The sequence below is a fragment of the Panthera uncia genome, chromosome D2 (genome assembly GCF_023721935.1).
Source record: "Panthera uncia isolate 11264 chromosome D2, Puncia_PCG_1.0, whole genome shotgun sequence".
NCBI lineage: Eukaryota > Metazoa > Chordata > Mammalia > Carnivora > Felidae > Panthera > Panthera uncia.
The window spans coordinates 7,123,845-7,143,796 of NC_064818.1; the positions used below are offsets into that span (position 1 = coordinate 7,123,845).

Consider the following 19,952-nt stretch of genomic DNA (forward strand, 5'->3'; position numbering starts at 1 on the left):
TAATGGTACATAATGTAAATTATATAACATCTATAATAGAAATGTTTTGGGGGGTGACAATGTACCTAATTAAAACAATAATCTGTATTTTCCAGCTTCTGTTGCAACTAAGCGAGGCCATGCGATACGGTTCTAGTCAACAAGACATCAGAGGGAGTTGCTGGTCAGGGAGTCTTGGAAAGCTCTTTAAGAGAAAGTCCAGTAAAACCTTGGTTTGCGAGCATAATTCGTTCCAGAAACAGGCTTGTCATCTAAAGCACCCGTCTATCAAGGCGAATTTCAAGAAACCATTGGCTCAGCTCCGATCCTGTGACGTTGGGCATCCCGTACGACGCGTATTGCAAGGCACGGCTTGTTTATAAAGTTACAATTTATTAGAAATGTTTGCTTGTCTTGCGGAACATTCGCAGAACAAGTCACTGGCAATCCAAGGTTTTACTGGATATTCAGCTGTCAAGTAATCTTTTTCCCTTTGCTACTCCCCTCCTTCCTGCCCTGGCTGCAGACACTGGTGTGGGTAGAGCAGCTGTCTTGCGGACAAGGGGCAGCAAGCGTGAGGACAGTGGCCCGTCGGGAAACAGAAAGTTAGGAGACAGATCTCTGATAACATTCTGGAGCCTCCGCCGTACCCCGGACTACCTCTCTTTGGCCTTCATTTGTGAGAAGCGTAATCAGACTCTCATGTGGTTAAATCATTGCAAGTTACATTCTGTTCATCTCCTCCCAAGCGTATTCTAACGGATTCAGGTTGGACGTAGGGGAAGCAAGGAAGGAGCATCAGATAGTTTGAGGTTTTTTTGTGGCCCTGAGCAAGTAGGTAATTGGAAAACTGGGTGAGGAGCGAAATTTAAACGGGGGTGATGTGTGTCAATACATGTATGTGTTTGTATGTGTGTGAGTGAGTGAGTGAGAAACAGACAGACAGAGACAGACAGGTTTGCAATATGTTAAGCTTGCGACGTCTTGCATATGTTAAGCGTAAGACATCTAGGTGATGATATTAACCCAATGGTCGATTACACGATCCTGTTGTTGACGGATCCTTCCTATCTGGAATAAAGACCGAAATCAGGCAGCTGACAGCGTAGAGATACTATTTAAGGTCTTGTGAAGGGCTGGGATTTCTAAGAGCAGGACAGGATAAAGGTGGAAGGAAACAAGGCTAAACGCAGATCACGTCAACAGTTAGGGCGAGGGGGAGAACTGCCGTAGAAGGGACCAAGAAGGCGTAGTTGGTGAGGAGAAGCCAGAGAGCCGTGTGGGGTGAGGAAATGGACTTTCTGAGCCCATCTCACTCATGTGTGGCCCCGTGTGCACTCTCTGTGTCCTGCGTTGGGAGGTTATCGCTCTTCCTGTGTGGGGCCCGATTTCCCTCTGTGGTTCAGCCTTCGGTCTCCAGGGACCAGGATCCTGTCTGTGCCCTGGAGTTCTACGGTCCAAGCACCGCACTTGACCTTGAGGTGATGCTCCTCTGCTTGGAAGGGATGATCTGTGCCCACGGGGGTCAGGGAGGAAGAAGACGGTGGCCAGAAAAAAGGAAAATGAGAAACTGGAAAGTGTGCCCCACCCCCGACTGAAAGGCTCATTGAGCATGCAGCAGAATGAGACACGTGATCTCGCCAGAGAGAAGCTTGTTCAAGAACGATTTCAAGAGCTGTTGCCCGTGGGGCCTAGTAGAAACCAGACAGACTAAAGGAACGATGGTATAGAGTACAAGAATTCCACTGGGGCAAGGTTCAGGTGAGAGGGTAGCTGGGACCGGAAACACCGAGGGCTTACCCTGGAAACAGAGCAGGAAAGGACAGAGCGTTCCCAGCACTGAGAGGAGCTCAGGGTGGCTGCTGGGGAGTGGAATAATGAGGCAGGAACTGTGGACCCCTGGCTCACGCTGACCCACCCTCATGACACTGGCTGATACTCAAGATTTCCTACGCTGGTCTGTCATGGAGGGCTGATGTCTAGCTAGGCTAGAGGCCTAGTGGGTAGGAGAAAATAAATAAATAGAAAAAGTTAACGAACGAGGAGATTTTGCAGTGTTAAGGGCTTTTGCAGCCCTTAAAAGCAGACAGGACGATATGTTGCAGCTAGAGCTGCCCGTAGCATGGCCCCTGGGTCAGCAGCATCATATCGCTGGCGTATCATTGGCAACGAGCTTGTTACGATGCAGAATCTCAGGAGACGCCCGAATCAGAGTCTGCACTTTTAACCAGATCCCCGTCACCATCCCCATGATTCCTACACATGTTCGTGTTTGAGGAGCACCGTGCTAGAGAGTGTTTGGAAAGGGGATCCCTCGGGTGGGGTAGTTATGGCAGGTTTCTCTGTGAAGGTGACATCCGAGATAAAGCCTGAGTGAACAGAAGCCATCCACGTAAAGATGGGGAAGCACAGCATTCCAGATAGCGGGAATGGAAATTTCCAGGGACTGGATGGTAATAAGCTCAGTGTGTTCAAAAAACTAAAGAGATCGGTGTCCACATCACGAACTCGTCTCTCCTTACCTGGCCAGCCCTTAGCCGGCTGTCGGACCCCAGTCTAAACCTCACTTCCTTTTGGAGGCTTCCTTGACCCTACAACACCCTTCCCGTGCAATCCCGCCCCCAAACTGTCCTACTCCTGTGTGAGAGCGGTCTCATTGTTTATCTCCCCAGCATACCTGGCATCTTGGTACCCCACGGGTGCTCTGTTTTTCTATATTTTATTTATTGATTTTTAATTTGTAAGTAATCTCTACACCCAAAGTGGGGCTCGAACCCACAAGCCAGAGATCGAGAGTCACACACTCCACCAACTGAACCAGCCAGGTGCCCCTGGACAGGTGACTTATGATTTTGTTAAATGAATAGTTGAACGAAAGTGAGAAACCCGGACAGGTGGGAGAGGCAGGCCATAAAAGCAGCCACACTAAGGCTCTGCTGAGGGGCAAAGTCAGTAACTCTTGAAGCCCTCTGGTCTTTGCTTGGGCAGATACACCCCCACTCTGCTCTCTGGGTCACCGGTCCTCACACATTTCCTTCCTCTTGACCCTTATTGCTCTGTGACCTGTGTTCAGACTAAATATTTCCTTTCAGTCAGGGATTCAGGGTCCGGCAGAGGACACAAGCTACTGGAAACCCTACTCCAGCTCCACGGTTGAGAACGAGCAACTGTAGGAGCTCAGAGAGGGGCTTTGCTCCAAACTCCGGAGGCGTGTAGGGGCTTCCATTTGAGCTGGCTCCGAGGGGGGGAGGACGACTTTTTTTCCCCCGGTTTGAGAGAATCGTGGCGAGATGATGGTCACTGGGTGGTAAAGGTGGCAGAGGGGCAGGGCTGTTCGTGCTGGTGATGTTGGTTTGGAATGGACACGGTGGTGGGGGTTGGTGGCTGTCGTGGTGGGGGTGGTCACGGTGATCACAGCGATAGCGAAGCATATGCCACACAGAGACCACGGCATGCCCCTGAGCGTGATGTAGTGAAAGTAACGAAAGATCCCGCTGGGTCCAAAAGCTAGGAGAGGTCCCCTTCGGTAGGGAGGGTATGGATGAGACGGGGAGGTAGGTTATAGCCATTGTCATCCAAGGTTTAAGTCACTGATGGGTTTGGTTAGCCTTGGTTGGTAGCAAGAGAACAGGCAGCATTGTGGGGGGGGGGGTGGTGGTGATATCTCCCGTCGTAACTGCCGTCTCGTTTTATAAGTGTCAGGTCAGACCCTAGGGTCGAAGGAGTGTATGGAGTACGCACATATTCACTTCTTAAATCCAGCGTCCTAGAGGAGGAAAGAATTTCCCTTTCCAGGCAGGAGAATACTGAAATCACTCAAGAATGGGATTTACAGGGGTGCCGGCCGGCTCCACCAGAAGAACAAGGGACTCTTGATCTCGGGGCTGTGAGCTCAAGCCCCACACTGGGCGCAAAGCTTACTGAAAATAAAATGAAAGAAAATAAAGTGTGAGAAAATAATATAAAAAGAAAAGGAGATGAAGTGAAGCGAAATAAGAGAAAAGAAAATAAGAGAAAAGAAAATAATGATACATACAGATCTTCGTTGACTTACGAGGGGGCTACCTCCTGATAAACCCACTGAAAGTTGAAAATACTAGACGTTGAAAATGCATTAATACACCTGACCCACGGCACCTCACAGCTCAGCCGAGCCGACCTTACCCGTCCGCGCTCGGCACACTTCCGTTAGCCGGGAGGTGCACAGACCCACGTAACACAGAGCCCGTCTGATAACACTGTGCCGACGGCCTCATGTGACTGACGGAGAGCTGTGCTGCGGTGAGAACCGGGACGGCCGTGCGGGTGCGGGATGGTCGTCAGCGTGTCGGTCGTGGACCCTCGGGACGGCGGGCTGCCTGGAGGCTGCGGCCCCACCGCGGGAGAGGACCACGCTGCATATTGTCCGGCCAGCTCTGGAAAAGATTCAAGTTCAAAATTGAAAGTGCCGCGTCTAGTGGATGTGTCTTGTGTTCACACCACCCATAAAGTCCAAAAATCCTCAGTCGAACCGTTGCAAGCCAGGGGGACCCTCTGCAGCTACCTCAGCCACGTAATTGCTTTCCTCTGCTGAATCAGTCAGTACTTCCTTTACTCATTCAAAATATTCTTACCGAGTGCTTGCAAAGTTCGGTGCTTGGGAAAGGCCGGTCAAAAAGAACTGTAAGTCATTTCCTCCGCAGCCCTCAAGGAGCTTACACAAGAGGTAGGGGTGTGGGGAGCACGGAGGACCAGAGTCAGGATGCCCGTGTTCTCTTCCTGATTCTGTAGACTTAGCACAGCTCTCCGACTTGCTCATTTGACACTTTCTTCCTGAGCCCTTATTGTGTTCGTGGTTCCGTGTTGGAGAACACAAGGATAAGTTCAATGGTTCTTGCCCAGAGGAGCAAGAAGCTTGGAACCTAGGGAGGAGACTTCTCCAGACCTCTGTTTTTCATATCTATTATTATGTGTCTGCATATGGGTGGACAGGGGGCGGTTGACCAGATGATTTAAGATCCTTTACAAATTTAATAATAAAAATATTTCTTTAATGTTTATTTTTGAGAGAGAGAGAGAGAGAGAGAGAGAGCAAGAGGGGGAGGGACAGAGAGAGAGGGAGACGCAGAATCTGAAGCAGGCTGCCGTCTCCGAGCTGTCAGCACAGAGCTGGACTCGGGGCTCGAACCCACGAACGTTGAGATCATGACCTGAGCCCAAGTTGGACGCTCAACCGACTGAGCCACCCAGGCGCCCCCACAAATTTAATATTTCATGACAAAAAGACCCAAGACACGTAGAGAGCTCTTGGCTTATAAACAAGCTCAAAGTCTACGCTAACTTCGCTAGATGCTATAAAAATCGCAGAAAGCCACCCCCCTCCCCTCCCCCGCTCACATACGCAGGAGAAGTTCTCTAGGGTCCTTGTAAAAGGTGATGGTAGATTTGTGAAGAGCAGTCAGTCAGTTTTCGAACCCCAAGTGCAGGGCATGGGACCATCCAAGGGAATTCGGGGCCCTACGGGCTGTGGCTGGGGACAGAGTCATATAATGAAAGACCGAGTTGTTCTGTATTCAGGCTGGGGAATGTGGTTTGAGTGGCTGTGGGAACTTAAACTTTCTGACTTTCTGCGTAAGAGAAATCTCAACCCCCAAGCGTGTTGGAGTGACTTCTCTGACACAGCACATGTAACTTGGCTCCCTCCTGAGGTCTGTTTTTCTTGCTCTCAGAAGAAGAAATGGCCTAAACAATCCTCATGGGCCAGCAGTTGAAAAAATATTTGTTTTGGTTTTGTCGAGCGTGTTCCCCCTTTCAAACGTGAACGTTTTGAGGGGACGGGAGATTCTCAGTGTGTACGGTTGATTCATTTACGCTTAACGTATCAGTTGTTTTGAGGAGAGACCTTATGTCCGAGGAGGCTATAGGAAGCTTTACTGCCCTTTTCCTCTCAAACGGGAAGTTGCATTTTGCCAAAAGTAAACACATGTGAACCCGGGAAGGTTTGTTTAGCTTCTAACGCTGACTTCAGGACCTGGGAATGGAGACGGCGCTTGGCAAAAAAATGCCTTCTCCGGGATCTATCTGGGCCAAAATGTTCTCTGCTCAGGACCTGGCCTTTGTGCTCTGGTAAACATCCTCCCCGCACCAGCCCCCAGAAATTCGCCGCCAAAGTCCCTCAGCGCCTTTGCTAACTTCTCGGGAACGTTCGAAAGCCGACGGCCACTTGCAAACACGCTGTTAGCGGGGCGCGGCTTTCCGAAGAGTGGCCGCTTTATGGGGACAACCTGAGGTTTGGAGACGTCGGGGGACGTGCGTGCGGGTTGGCGTTCCGGCTGAAGACTTTTTAGGACAGTCACGGCTCCCAGTCCACCGACACGGTAGCACTAAGCACTTGGCAGGACTGATCTTGTGAGTCCTCGCACGGGACTGAGGGGGAAGGCACTGTAACTCACACACAAGGAAACCCAGGCTCGCAAATGCTGGGAAACGGCTCAAGGTCACAGAGCGAGGTGAGTAGTGGCGTCCTCTGCCTTCCGGTTTGGAGATTTTAACTGGTTCAGGATCCATCTCCGAACCTCAGGAAGTTACACGCTATTCGGGAGAGACCCACGCGATCCAGGCAAAGAGCAACGGAGGGCAATTTGCTAGGACAGGGCCAAAGAATCGAGCAGGTTGCATTTCAAGGTTTCCACGAACATGTTTAACATGAAACCTATCTTGTTCCACGAAGGATTTAGGGCAGGTGACAAAAACTGGGAGAGTGTCTGAATAAGTAGAAATGTTGCGGTCCACAGGAATCTGGGATGATGCTCCCGAGAGGGGCTCTGGCTCGCCTTCAAAGACCCTGGAAGGACGGGTAGGAATTCGATAAGGAAGGAACGTCTCAGAGTTGGGGAATCGGACCCCACCGTTTCTCTTGAGGGCTTGCATCGGGAGCTACTTCATATGAACATCCCGAGTGCACTAGGTGCCCTTCCTGGGCCCTGAGGTTGCTCTCTCTAAACTCGTACGTGCTTGACAAATATTTTAGCCGCCTAAACATACACGGAAACACTTGGCCCGCGATGTAATCCATCGCTGAGAGGCGGTGGCTAAGCCGGTTCATTCCTCACCTGAAACACGGCCTCCCCCTACCTCGCTACGCCATCAGGAGCCCGCCGTCCCACGTCCCCGTGGCACCGGTCTCGTCGTGGTTGGGAAAACACGCCGTTGCTTACGTTGCTTCCCCACTGTTCTTTACAGACGTTATCTCGAATCCGCACAGCTGCTCTCTCGTGGTAAGCGAGATTAGGCCCATTTCACAGCGGATAAAACTGAGACTGAGGGAGATTAAGAGCTTTGGCCCATGCCATATACCATCTCTCGATGGTGGAGCCAACTCTTCGATGGAAGAAACGGGGGTGATGCTATAAAGTGCTAGTGTTCCACGCCACGCACGTGGTCGCCCTGGAACAGAATAAAGACCGCCCAGGCAGTTTTTGAGCCGGTATTCTGGATTTGCTTAAAGTCCTTACGAGATGTTAACAGCTCGAAGTCCCGTAATCGTACGGGAGACCTGAGCACCCCAGTGCATTCTCTTTTATTCAATCTAACGGGGACACAGACCTCTGGCTTCCCTTGTAGAACCCCCCCTTTTGAAGTGTCTCTGTTTTCTTCATTCGGAAGAACAGATCAGCATCTCTCATGCAAGGCCTGGCTCTATGCCCATCTCACTTTTGCAATGAATTTAGCAACATCTGCTTTGCCCATTAAAGTGATTTTTCTCTTCCTGGCCCTGAGCCTGTGTGCTTGCTGCAATTGATTACCAGCAATTTCCTTCCCAAACCAGAGGGTTCAGTGAACTCTAAATTGAATTGTTGCTCACTGGGTCTCCTCTGGACCAATGCAGACGGCTTACATGCACAATGGTCAAGCCGCTTTGGTTCCCAAATCTATAGAGGCCGATGATTCTGGTTACACACAGGGGGAGGGACCCGGTGAGTGACAGTTCCCATTTTTTGCACACAGCGGCCTAGGGCTGTGGCCGTCTCTGGGTTTCTCAATTTCAAACCTAAGGTAGGGGGCAGGGTTGGACTCAGCTTGTGTAGACCACAGTTCCTGCGGTGTTCACACGTCCTTTCTGTGACTCCCACTGTACCACCGATGGCCTCAGATGTAGCTGACCGGAAGGCTTACGTAAGAGACAACTGAGAAAAATTATCTCTTGCTCTAGAAGGATCACTTAAAGACCTCTGAACGAGGGGTGCGCTGTACCCTTTCGAAGGCAACTGTGGGTCCTCCTGTGTGGCTCAGGCAGCTTTTTTTTTTAAGTTTTAAAAACATAGTTAATTAATTATTATTATTTTTTTTGAGAGAGAGAGAGAGGGCAAGCAGGGGAGGGGAAGAGAGAGAGGGGGAGAGAGACTCCCAAGCAGGCTGCAGGCCCAACTCGGAGCCTGACGTGGGTCTCCGTCCCACGAACCGGGAGATCCTGACCTGAGCTGAGGTCGACAGTGGGAGGCTCAACCGACTGAGCCCCCCGCCCCCGCCCCCGCCGCCCCGAAGCGGTTTTTCTTAATAAAGCGAAGTCCCAGATGTGGATCTGGCCTGCCGTTCCGTCATTTCTCTGGCAGATTCCTAGTCGTCTTTAAAGATGTGGGCTGGCTGTCACCTCCAGGAAGTGGGTGCACACTCCCCCTGCTTTGCTTACCACGCTTATCCTATTTCAGTGCTTGTATCTGCTTGGGTAGAGCCCTCTGACACGCGTCTTCCGGACCCTATTCCTCGTTCACCCCACCACGCCCCCATATCCGGAGCAACACATAGTAGGTCCTCAGCTGCCTGCCTTGTGGGAAGATTGTACCCTGGTGCCTCAAGCCATTCCCGGAACGTCTCTCTTCCCCCACAGCTCTGGGGGCTTCACAGAAGGACAGTGGGGCACAGCTGCTGACTTAAAGGAGCGGAACTCAGGAGTCCGCTCCAACACATTTCCAAAAAAAAAAAAAAAAAAAAAAAATCAAGAGGGCCCACTACCATTCGTAACCAAGTCGCTGCTGTTTATCAGAGTGGTTAATTTAAAGCTGAGTGTCTACACTAAGAAAAAGGCGACACGCCTGACTAAACCCAGTGGTGGCGACAATAACTTGAAATCATTTGAGTCATTACGTTTTCTGTTTCTTTGAGAGACATCCCCCGATTCCCCCTGCGATTGCGGAAGAAAGCCCACCTCTGTCAGTAAGCACTTCTGAAATGATTATCGCACCCACGGCTGCCTATCTGATTCAGATCTTATTTTCACAGACCTCTGTTGCAAGCATCGTTGGTGCTGAGCAAGCCCCTTTGCTTTTATTTCTGGAAGAGGTCTCCTTTGTGTTATTATCGTAGTGAGAAGTGTGAGAAAGAGCGCGCTTTTCCAAAAAGGGACGGTTCAGCTTGCGGGTGTGAGACCCACCCCTCTTAGCCAAGCAGATTCCGAGCTGAACCTCCCAAGCTTTCGGGGGATCCTAGAGTATCTCGCTTCTAGAAAGGTCTTAGGTCTTTACTGAAGCCCCGCACATCGGCAGGTGGTCCTTGGACCTGCTGAGGAGATGGGCAGGTGCGCTTCAAGGGTAGTTTAGCTGGGTCTCGTATGCGGATGTGTAGTTAAGGGGAGGGACATTTAGCATTTCTTTTTTAATTTTTATTCGTTTTCAGCTTTGAAAACCTAACAGAGGGAAGGCTGGGAAAATGTTCCAATTGCCTGCCTTTGCTCTGATACGTCCATTTGTCAGGTACAATGGAACCTGGTGCCCTTCCGGGGGCCGTGCCTGGCCGCAGGGAGGGAGGGACCTTGAACCAGGCTGGGCCGTGTGCACTCCTGCTGTGTCACCTCTGCCACCAGGCGCCCTGGAGGCCTGGGATACAGAAACGCATCCTTCCCCTTCCAGAGCCTTGGCTCCAGTTGAACAAGGCTTTTCTTTTTAAAAAAAATTTTTTTTAACGTTTATTTATTTTTGAGACAGAGAGAGACAGAGCATGAACGGGGGGAGGGTCAGAGAAAGAGGGAGACACAGAATCCGAAACAGGCTCCAGGCTCTGAGCCGTCAGCACAGAGCCCGACGCGGGGCTCAAACCCACGGACCGCGAGATCATGACCCGAGCCGAAGTCGGACGCTCAACCGACTGAGACACCCAGACGCCCCAGAACAAGGCTTTTCTAAGAGAAGTGGGTCACCCTGATGTCCAGCTCGTCAAGCCCATGCTTAGTCCAAATTTCTGGATTGGACAACTAGAGATTTAAGGACGGGCTAGAATGTATCCAGAGCTAACTAGACCTCCTCCACCATCACATCACCTCCAGTGACCAAAGGGACAGTTCATTTACACGGATGCTTATCACGTGCCAGGCACTGGGTAAGACCTTAGAGGCTTGACAGCATATCCTCATCGCCCGGCTTCATGAGGCGGGCTTTATGATCCCATTTTATGGAGGCTCTGAGGCTGTGGTTATTTTAGGGAACAAGGATTTGTTGAGGGGAGCGGGCACTGGCTAAGTGCTGGGGAGTGAAGTAAACACACTCCTTCCTTAAGGAAGTGTCCGTTGGCCCAAGAGGTCTCTGTTGGCCCGATTCGAAAGCTTGCCATGAACCCTGCACACAGTGCCTCGGAGATCGGGACACGCCTGGGGACCTTCTTCAATCTCCCGTCCACTCAGCATGGACACCGCGGAGGGAGAAGATGAGCTGAGTTCGTCTTTCCAATGGTCCGCCACCGCGGAGTGTGAGCTCACTCGGGCGCGAGTCTCAGCCCGTCCGTCTTCTGCTGGGCACAGAATGTGCTGTGGAATGCGGGCCAACAATCGCGTTCGCTGCGCGCAGTGAAGATACGTGGAGCCCCGTGTGCTGTGACCGGCTACAGAGGAAGTCTTATAGCCCTCTACGTGCAGTGAGCTTAATTCTTCTTCTCTCTCCATTTTCGCACGCCTCCACACTTCCTGCTCCGTCCTGGGCCTGCCAGTGCTGAAAACCTGAGACGAAATGTCCTTCCGGTTTTTAGAGGCCGAAACCAGGAAGGACGGGGAAATGGGAAGGCCAGCTCTCTCTGTCTGGGACACCAGGGCCGGGGCCGGAGACCCTGGACCACATTTCCACACCTCCCTTGGGAGGGCTGGGCTCAGCGAGATCAGTCAAGGACTCGCTCTTAGCTGCGGCTTCCTCATTCAAGGGCAAGTTGATTACCATCCTTCTGGCTTCCTTTTCCATTTGTAACCGAAAGGAGAGGTCTTTAGTGGGAGATGATGCTGATAGTTATTTCCTGATTAGATAGCTGTTTATTCATTCAAACGTATTGATGGATCACCTATTGCCGCCTCTAAAAGGAGCCCTCATGGGAGCTTACGTTCCAACGGAGAAAACCGAGCAAACAGAACAGATAAAATCTGTGTCGTGTTAGAAGGCCCGATTACCTCGGAGGAGCCCAGAAGAGGGTGTGAGGGGCGCTGGGTTGGGGGTGCTGCAGTTTTAAGTTGGTTCTCAGGGAAGGTTCAAAAGGAAGGTAATATTTGCAGTGAAGATGTGAAGGGGTTAAGGGAGAAATCCATGTGGATACTAAGGATGAGGATTTTAGGCAAACAGCAGGTGCAAATGCCCAAGGCTGGAAGCTGCCTGCTGTGCCCCGGCAACAGCAAGGCGGCCGGAGTGACTGGACCAAAGTCAGCGGCGGGGAGAGTAGAGGGTGACACGGTCAGAGAGGAAATGGGGCCAGATAGTGTCACGAGGGCCTTGAGAACAGGGGAAGTCTGTAGGCTCCCTGTGAGTAAGAAGGGGAGCCTCTGGAAGGTGTTGAGCAGAAAAGGGACATGGTGTGGTAAAGTTACGCGTTCCGCTCCGGCAGAAACACCGACACTTCCTACCCACTGGCCTGCGCGTGAGAAGCAAGGGGTGATCGATCTGACACCTGAGGGAGCCCCCTGACCTTCCGTGACAAGGCATCACCCCCATTTCCGTGGAGGCCAACGAGACTCAGAGAGTCGCAGTAACTTTCTCAGGCCGTGAGCCACGCAGCTAGGGCGTGGATGAGGTAGGTGAGGCAGGCGACATAGTTTTTGAGGGTCTTCTGGCTGAGTTCCTTCCGGGGGACCTGGCGGAGATTTGGCTCCCTTGCCTTCTCCAACGTGGAGGCTGCCCCAAAGCCTCTCCATCCCCAAAGCCTCTCCAAGCGTCGCATCTTCACGACCCTCTGTTGTTGTCGGTCTGTCTCTCTCTGACCCCAGCTGGACAAAAAGAGTGGCTCTCCACTTCTGAGGATTCGTGCGGCTGGGTTGGGCCCACCCGAATGATCCAGGATCGTCTTCCCTTCTCAAGGTCTGGCACTTTAGTCACATCTGCAAAGTTTGTTTCAACTATGTATGTTAAACATAGGGCGCCTGGGTGGCTCAGTCGGTTGAGCATCCGAGGCTTGATATCGGCTCGGATCGTAATCCCGGGGAGGGGGGGCGGGGGGGTGGGATCAAGCCCTGCTCAGGCTCTGTGTTGGGCATTCTCACGGAGTTAAAACTCCGTGTTTAACATTCTCTCTCTCTCTCTGTCCCTCTACCCTGCTCACGTGTGCACACACTCTCTCTCTCAAATAAAAAACAACATATATGTTAAAAATATAAATATATAATTTATAAAATATAATTTATTTTTACAACACACATTGTCTATAGATATATAGATATATATATATCTTTAGATTCTCTGTCTGTATCTCTGTATCTGTATCTGTGTGCATGTGTCATACATATACCCTGATGTTGTCGGCCAAGCCAAACATTTATAAGCGACATAATACAAATAAAAATGCCTTAGGGGCCCCGAGAAGCCTCAAGAGAAGAAGAGAGAAGAAAAGACCCGGGGGAAGTGAACGGAACAGAAGACCAAGGGGATGATCCTTATTTTGGAAGGGAAACCGGGTGACTCGGTATCTGTGGATGTATACATGCAGGTGTAAGCCGAGCGAAAACTCAAGACGAAATGTACCAAACGGCCATGGTCCATTCTATGTAATGTATACCGTATTATATGACTTGTTTTATCCACTATACATACGCGTATATGCACATAGATAATGTAGTTCTAGAATGTATCAATGTAATTATAGACTGCAATATTTGTTACAGTAAAATGAAATACGATGTAGCAGAATTGTATTGTAATATACAATATAATGGAATTAATGTGTTACTAATGTGCACCAGAGGGACAGGAGGGGGTCTGGTGGTCCAGGGGTCCTTGGATCTTCCCCATTCATGTCTCCCCTTCATCACTTCCCAGGTCCCAGAGAGTCTGTCTGCAAAGCCATCATGTTGACCCCTCTGACCCACACTTCGGTTACACTTCTCCGAGGCCATCACAGTAACCGGGGATGGGGTGGCAGGAACCTGTGCCCGTGGCCCATTTCCAGGCTCCGTCTCTTCCAGCGCAGACCCGGCGCCCCCCCCAACCCCCCCGCCCCCTGTTCCCGCCCCATGAAGCAGAATATCTCTAGTCTGCTCTTCAAGGCTGCTTGTACCCTAGCCTCGTCTGATCCTCTGCCAGACTTCCATTCGACTTCTCGGCCACACGGAAGGGACTTTCTACCCTCACACCACTTCCTGGTCCCTCTGCCATTGCTCAAGTGTTTGTCCTTCTCTGGAATGTCTCTCCCATGGCCCCCTCCCCCGTCCCTTCCTCTCTGTCATTGAAATTCTGCCGTGTCTCTCTGGCTTTTCTGAAACACCATCTCAAATCTCCATGAAGTCTTTCTTGACCCCTCCACCCCCCCCACCCCCAAGCTGGCCTGACTTATCCATCCTTTGAGCACCTTCTATGGGGACTTTGTCCCTCTTCTTTGGGGCTTATCCCATTTTACAGTTATTTTCTGTGCTCGTCTTTTCTCTTCCCCCCTCAGTTATCCTCTCTTCAGATCAGGCACTAGGTCTCTCCCTTTGCCAGGCTCCCCATGGCATCACATGCAAAGGGCATGTGCCGTCGGAGCAGTGTGAGTTAGAAGACAGGTGCCTGGGGGCTCCTGGGAGGCTCAGTCGGTTAAGTGTCTGACTTAGGCTCAGGTTATCATTTCACGGTTCGCGGGTTCAAGCCCTGTGTCGGGCTCTGTGCTGGCAGCTCAGAGCCTGGAGCCTGCTTTGGATTCTATGTCTCCTCTCTTGCCCTTCCCCCGCGTGTGTTTTCTCTCTCTCTCTCTCTCTCTGTCTGTCCCTCAAAAATAAATAAGTAAACATTAAAAAAAAGAGACGGGTGCCTAATTTGTCATGGTTTGGGTGCATGAGGGAGGAAACACCACTGAGGGGTGATTAGAACCTCTTCTCTCTCTACGGACCACACGCATTTTCATTTTCACTCGCATTATCTCAGGCTTGAAAACGTCACTTCTCTGAATCAACCTTTGCCACAGTTCCACCTCTCCTGTTATTTGCTTACTTCTGAAAAAAACCTGACTCCCTATTTTTACCTAGCCTGCCGTAAGCCGTAAAACTCCGTGAAAATACTGGGTTTCAGGTGATAGCCACGCATCGAATCATTACGACACGACGCGAGACGTCTTTGCCATATACTGCTACAAGGTCTGACTTTGGGACGTGGCACCTGATACCCAGGTGGGGCTAAAGGGCATGACCAAGGTCGCTGAGCGCTCCGCCCTTTCCCACCAGGCCGCACCACCTCCGCGCACAGGACCGGGAGATAAGACACGCAGGGTCCATGGGGGGTCTGCTCGGTCACGGCCGGAAGCAAATGTGTCTTGCTCAACACCGTGGGGGAGGCACGCTGCATTGTTTGTGGACTCGGTGTGGGGCCCGAGCACACAATGGGTGGTGCACCCATGTCTGAGTTTAAGTTAAGAGCGCTGGTTCGCTCTCGAATCCCCTCCTGTTCCCTCAGACATTATTTCCGGGGGGGATGTCCGTCTCCCATCATCTGTGGCTGCAGCAGGCGGCCCGAGGGTGCTTTGGCCTCGCACCTGCCCCGGCTGCAAGCGCCTCCCGGGACACAGGGCGCGAGAAATCCTTCGTCATTTGACCCGGGCCTTTTGGGGCTCCCTCCCACCAGTCCCGGGAGCTCCTGAGGGCCCCTCGGGTATCTTCCAGAAGAAGACAGCTGGTCTGAAGTGATAGCTCAAGCAGGAAATGGGGCCACGGCAGTGACACTCTAGGGCCAAGGAGCAGCTCGAAATGGCCTCCTTTCTCTCAGCCCCTGCCTTTTCCTCAGAAGGAAAGAGAACGCTAAGACCACGGGGTAACCACGTTCACCACTGGGGACCAGGTCCCTTAAGTACCGTTTCGTCACTGCGATGAAAGGGGACACTTACTTGTAAGATGGGGGTAGATTGTAACAGAATTTCTTCAGTCTCTCTCTCTTTTTTGTGTGTGTTTTTTGTTTCTTAACGTTTACTTTTGAGAGAGAGAGAGAGAGAGAGAGAGACAGAGCGTGAGCAGGGGAGGGGCAGAGAGAGAGGGAGACACGGAATCTGGCTCTGAGCTGTCAACACAGAGCCCGACGCGGGGCTCGAACTCACGAACTGCGAGATCATGACCCGAGCCTAAGTCAGATGCTTAACTGACTGAGCCGCCCAGGGGCCCCTTCAGCCCCTCTTTGAAGAGTGTGTTCTTTGGGAATTGCCAGGCCGCCTGGCATAAGAGGTGAGGGCCAGCCACACGCTTTTTTCTTGCCACTGTGAGCACCAGAGCAGAAAGGAGATGGGGGGAGGACACACCAGGGCGGCCACAGGCTCTAACAGGGGCAACGTGCTGGGGTTCAAGTCCCAGCCCGGCCGATGCTAGCTCTTGGGATCCGGGGTGGTTTACTTAGCCTTCCTACGTGTCTTTCTCAGCATCGCTTCCCACATGCATATACTGGAGGGCAAACTTCTTGGCATGGTGGAAGGCACACAACGAGCACTCAGAAATTCTGGTGCCTTCCTTCTCTCTACCAATGTCCCTGCCTCATCCGTGACTGAGTTATTTGGGCACCTTTCTTTCCGACCACGTTGATGAGGTCTTCCCGTGCTGTGAGCTTTGGAGACACAACAGACACCTATGAAGTGACTTGAAAACCTTTATGAAGCTGTGGGTCTGAACGGACTGCTCAATAGTGCTTTAATTCTGTCACAACGTTTCAGAAGGGGATTCTGAGCCCTGGATGGGTCCCTGAGTCTACAGCTCTTCAGCGTGCCTTTTGGCTTGGAGATTCTATAACTTGGCAGCCCTCGATGTCACATCATAGACAGGGTATGCATATAATTTATTGTGCAAACCAGGAAACATTTGATCGGGTGAAAGAGGCTGCTATTAAAAATGACAACTGGGAGCAGGTGTCAGTCAGGACTGTTTCAGGCAGGTGGGGTACATCTTTACGCTACTCAGGGTACACATTTTTGGCCCCAAGCTCTGTGTGAGTTATAAACCTTTGTGCTTACCTGGTTTCTATGCACCCTGAATCATACCAGCTTCCCCACCCCTCCCTCCAGCCAACAACACTGCTATGTAGGCAAGGATCTTCTGGAAGGAAGTTTGAGACCCATGGCACGACACGCATGTAAATACCATGTCAGATCTGTCTAAAGAGACAAATGGAAGCCAGAGGGTGAGCCGATGCAGAATCCAGAAAATTCTTCGGCACCCCCACCGCCCGCCCCCACGTGCCCGCCTGGGCAGGCAGGCGACCAGCTGTGGAGGGAAGGAACAGGCTGGGGAAAGGGCCAGCCAGATGCGGCTTGCAGAAAACCCGGACCAGATTCCGTGCTCTCAGTGACTGGCTCTGAAGTGCCAGACCCACGAAGGTGAGGATTAAAGGGAACACTTCATCACCGCATTCTTCAGGTAGCACGCGAGACTCTCGAATGTCCCAGGTGGCCAGCATTCTGCAGCAGCTGGCTCCAACGTACAGACAGCACGCCCCGATGGGGACAGGGCCCCGCGAGGCAGGCATACAAGCACAGACCGTGAGCTTGAAAGGACCCTTAGATCTGTTGGGGATGAAGAGGAAGGAGTTGTAGGCTTCTCACTGGGATATCTGGGTTTCTCTCTCTGTTGCAGAGAACCGTCAGTGCCCTCCCTGGGAAACTGAGGACAGCATACCTTTGCATCCATTGTCCGGGGTCGTTGAGGATAAAATGATGTGATGGACGCGGACATAACTTACAAACTGCAAATGCCAGGTGGCACCCTAATCGGAGACCCTCAGTGCAAACCCCTGAATTTTCAGATGAAAATCTGGGGTCCAGAGAGGTCAACAGGCTGGCCCAGCATGGACAACTCCCTTTATGGAGATGTCGATGACGTGTGTGTGATGGGGGAGCGGTTGGCTGAGGAGGTAAAGTCTAAGAGGAGGAGAAGACCAGGGACAAACCAAGGAGGCAAAAACATTTTCAAGGACCTTAATGTAAATGTGTGCTTGGGGAGATGAGAAAAATGATTCTGTGGTTATTTTTTAAGGGAGTGGGATCCTCACATCTTTTATTCCTTGTCGTCATGGACACTGACCATCCGAGGCTTCGAGGCTGGAGCCATTCTCCCTCTCTCTATCTTTTTTAATGTTTGTTTATTTTGAGAGAGATAGAGAGGCAGATGGAGAGAGAGAGACAGGGAGAGAGAGAATCCCAAGCAGGCTCTACACTCAGCTCAGAGCCCGACGCAGGGCTCAATCTCATGACCGTGAGATCACAACCTGAGCCGAAATCAAGAGTCAGACACTCAGTCCACTGAGACACCCAGGCGCCCGGCCACTTTCTTCATAAAGATGCTCCTTTGGCCTGACTGTCCGACTTGGACACTAACATGGGTGGTGGGGGCCTGGCCAGGCTGGAAAAGGATATGCAGACCAGAGAGGATCTACCTTGAGTAGGAGAAGGTGGAGGCAGCTTAACTGAGCAATGGAGAGCACAGACTCTGGAGACAGGCTGCCTGGAGAAGAATCCCAGTTTTGCTGCTCACAGCTGTGTCACCTTGGGCAAGTTGCCTAAGCTTTCTGTGCCTTCGTTTTCTCAGCTGTAGAATGAGAATATGAAAGTGCCCACATCACAGCATGGTGTGAGGTTTCAGCAGGTTAATACATTTAAGAGTCTTAGAAAGGTACCTGGCACACATCCAGCTCTATTCACTTGTTTATTAAATAAGAATAAAATACGTAAGGGTGTCCAAGGTGGACACGGGTGAGAGGCAGTAGTGAGGAGTAGGGGGAAGGACTCTGGCTTCATCGTCAGACAGACTTGCATTTGGATCCTGATTCCACGACGTTTTGCTCTCGACGTTTGTGTTTTTCTGATTATCAAGGGCATATGTGTTTGTAGTAGAAAATTTGGAAAATATAGAAAGCCAGCAGGGAGCAGATAGAGGTCAAGCCCACTTCTACCACGTGGAGATGGTCACCACGTAAGTCTTGCTGGCAATGTGATCTGCATCGGGGTTTGGTCCTGATGCTGGTAGCTTGTTGGTTTTTATTATTCCTCCGTTGTTTGCATATCCCTCAGGGAGAGATCCAGGAACCGCTGGAGGGCCAGGAGGTGTAAACATGTATGCTAAATAAAATATTTGTTTTGACAATGATGAGACCCTCGATATGTAGCTCAGAGCCCCTAATCTACCCACTTTTCACAGTTCTCCGTTCTTGACCGTGAGGAGCTCAGTTTTCTAGTGAGACAGCATGCCAAGCATTTAGATTGAGACTCATAAATTTCGTCTTCCAACTTCCCTGCTGTAATTACTTGGCCGCCCACGTTATTGTTGCCAATTGCCAAGTGTGGTGGGTGAGTGACAGGTAGATTATTTGTGCCTGATGTGGGTCACCCTTGTGCTGGGTCTGAGTGCTTTTGTTTAATGCTCTGCGAGGAGGCCATAGTCGGGTAGCAGAGCAGGAGTTATAGGAGAAGTCTGTTGGGTGATGATTTGGCAGCTCAAGGAAAGTTGTAAATTAGGCTGTCAGGAGGGAACTTTCTGGCAGACTCTGTGAACAAACACAAGGTGTGAGTTGGCCAGAACTTGTAACAAGCTGACTTTCTCTCTCGCTGGTGGTTTCCTCTTGTTGGTCTTTCGGAGAAGTGGTTAGACGTGTTAACTATCACCAAACAGAATCTGAACGGCTTTGGAGGTACGGGGGTGGCCAACGGTGGTGAAGAGGAGGGGCACGGACACGCAGGTCCACATTCAGAGCAGCATTCGTGGCCTCTGGAGATGTCACCAAATCTCCTCCTGGGCACTGTCCATGAGCCGTGGCACACAAGCCAAGTTTTCTGGTCATTTTTGTGACTTCAGTGGGACGGACTCCAGTAACCCACTCTCTCTGCCTTCAGTGTCAGAAGAGGAGAGGGCCTATAAGGTAAAGGAATGAGATTAATATGATGGAAGGTTTTCTCTCTCTTCTCCCAGTATAGTGGAAAAGCAAGCAAGCAAGCCAGCCTCGATATGTAGGGTCAATCCAATTGTGTACATTGGGTAACTTCCCTACTGGAACTGTCTCCTTTACTCGATGTGACAACTGATGACTTCCTTAGAAATAGGTCTATCTTTCCCACTGGGGCCTGAGTCAACATGGCCAGCAGCTAATTCGGATGACCTGGCATTCTGGTTCACCCAGGGCAGCCAGAGCTGACGAGGCCTCAGTATCCACCCATACATTTTCATGGAACCCCACTTCCTTCGCAAAAGTGTTCCAATGAGGATAATAAATTACGTGAGCCCCCTAACATGAAGGAACTCAGGGAGAGGACTACTTTCTCTTTTCAGTGTGTGGCTTTGCTCAGAAAAATCTGTAGTGCTTCTGTCTCAAAGACTCCCTGCCCGGGACTCCCGGTCCGATTTCTCTCATTTCTCCCGCAACATCCCGCCCCGGCCGGCACAGCCGCCTCTTGGCACATTGCTTTTCAGCCTTTTTTCATCAGCAGAACCTACTTTTTTTAGGATGCAACATTAGACAGAGGCTTCAACATTGGAAACAGATCAAGCGGAGCTTTTCCTGGTAGACGCGAGGGTAAGGATCTCAGGAACCCACACATTTGGCCCC

The 19,952-nt window shown here is 51.2% G+C and overlaps 1 long non-coding RNA gene across 2 annotated transcripts; it reads left to right on the forward strand.

Moving 5' to 3' along the window:
- Window positions 1–4,656: 4,656 nt before the first annotated feature.
- On the forward strand, window positions 4,657–19,947 carry LOC125933189 (uncharacterized). 2 transcript variants are annotated; one of them, XR_007460877.1, is made up of 6 exons: window positions 4,658–11,994; window positions 12,188–12,278; window positions 12,768–12,961; window positions 13,233–14,521; window positions 14,609–16,734; window positions 16,991–19,947. It is a non-coding gene; the product is annotated as an uncharacterized LOC125933189 (long non-coding RNA). The 2 variants fall into 2 exon arrangements; XR_007460876.1 differs by having other exon boundaries at window positions 4,657–11,994; window positions 13,233–16,734.
- The last annotated feature ends 5 nt before the right edge of the window (window positions 19,948–19,952 follow it).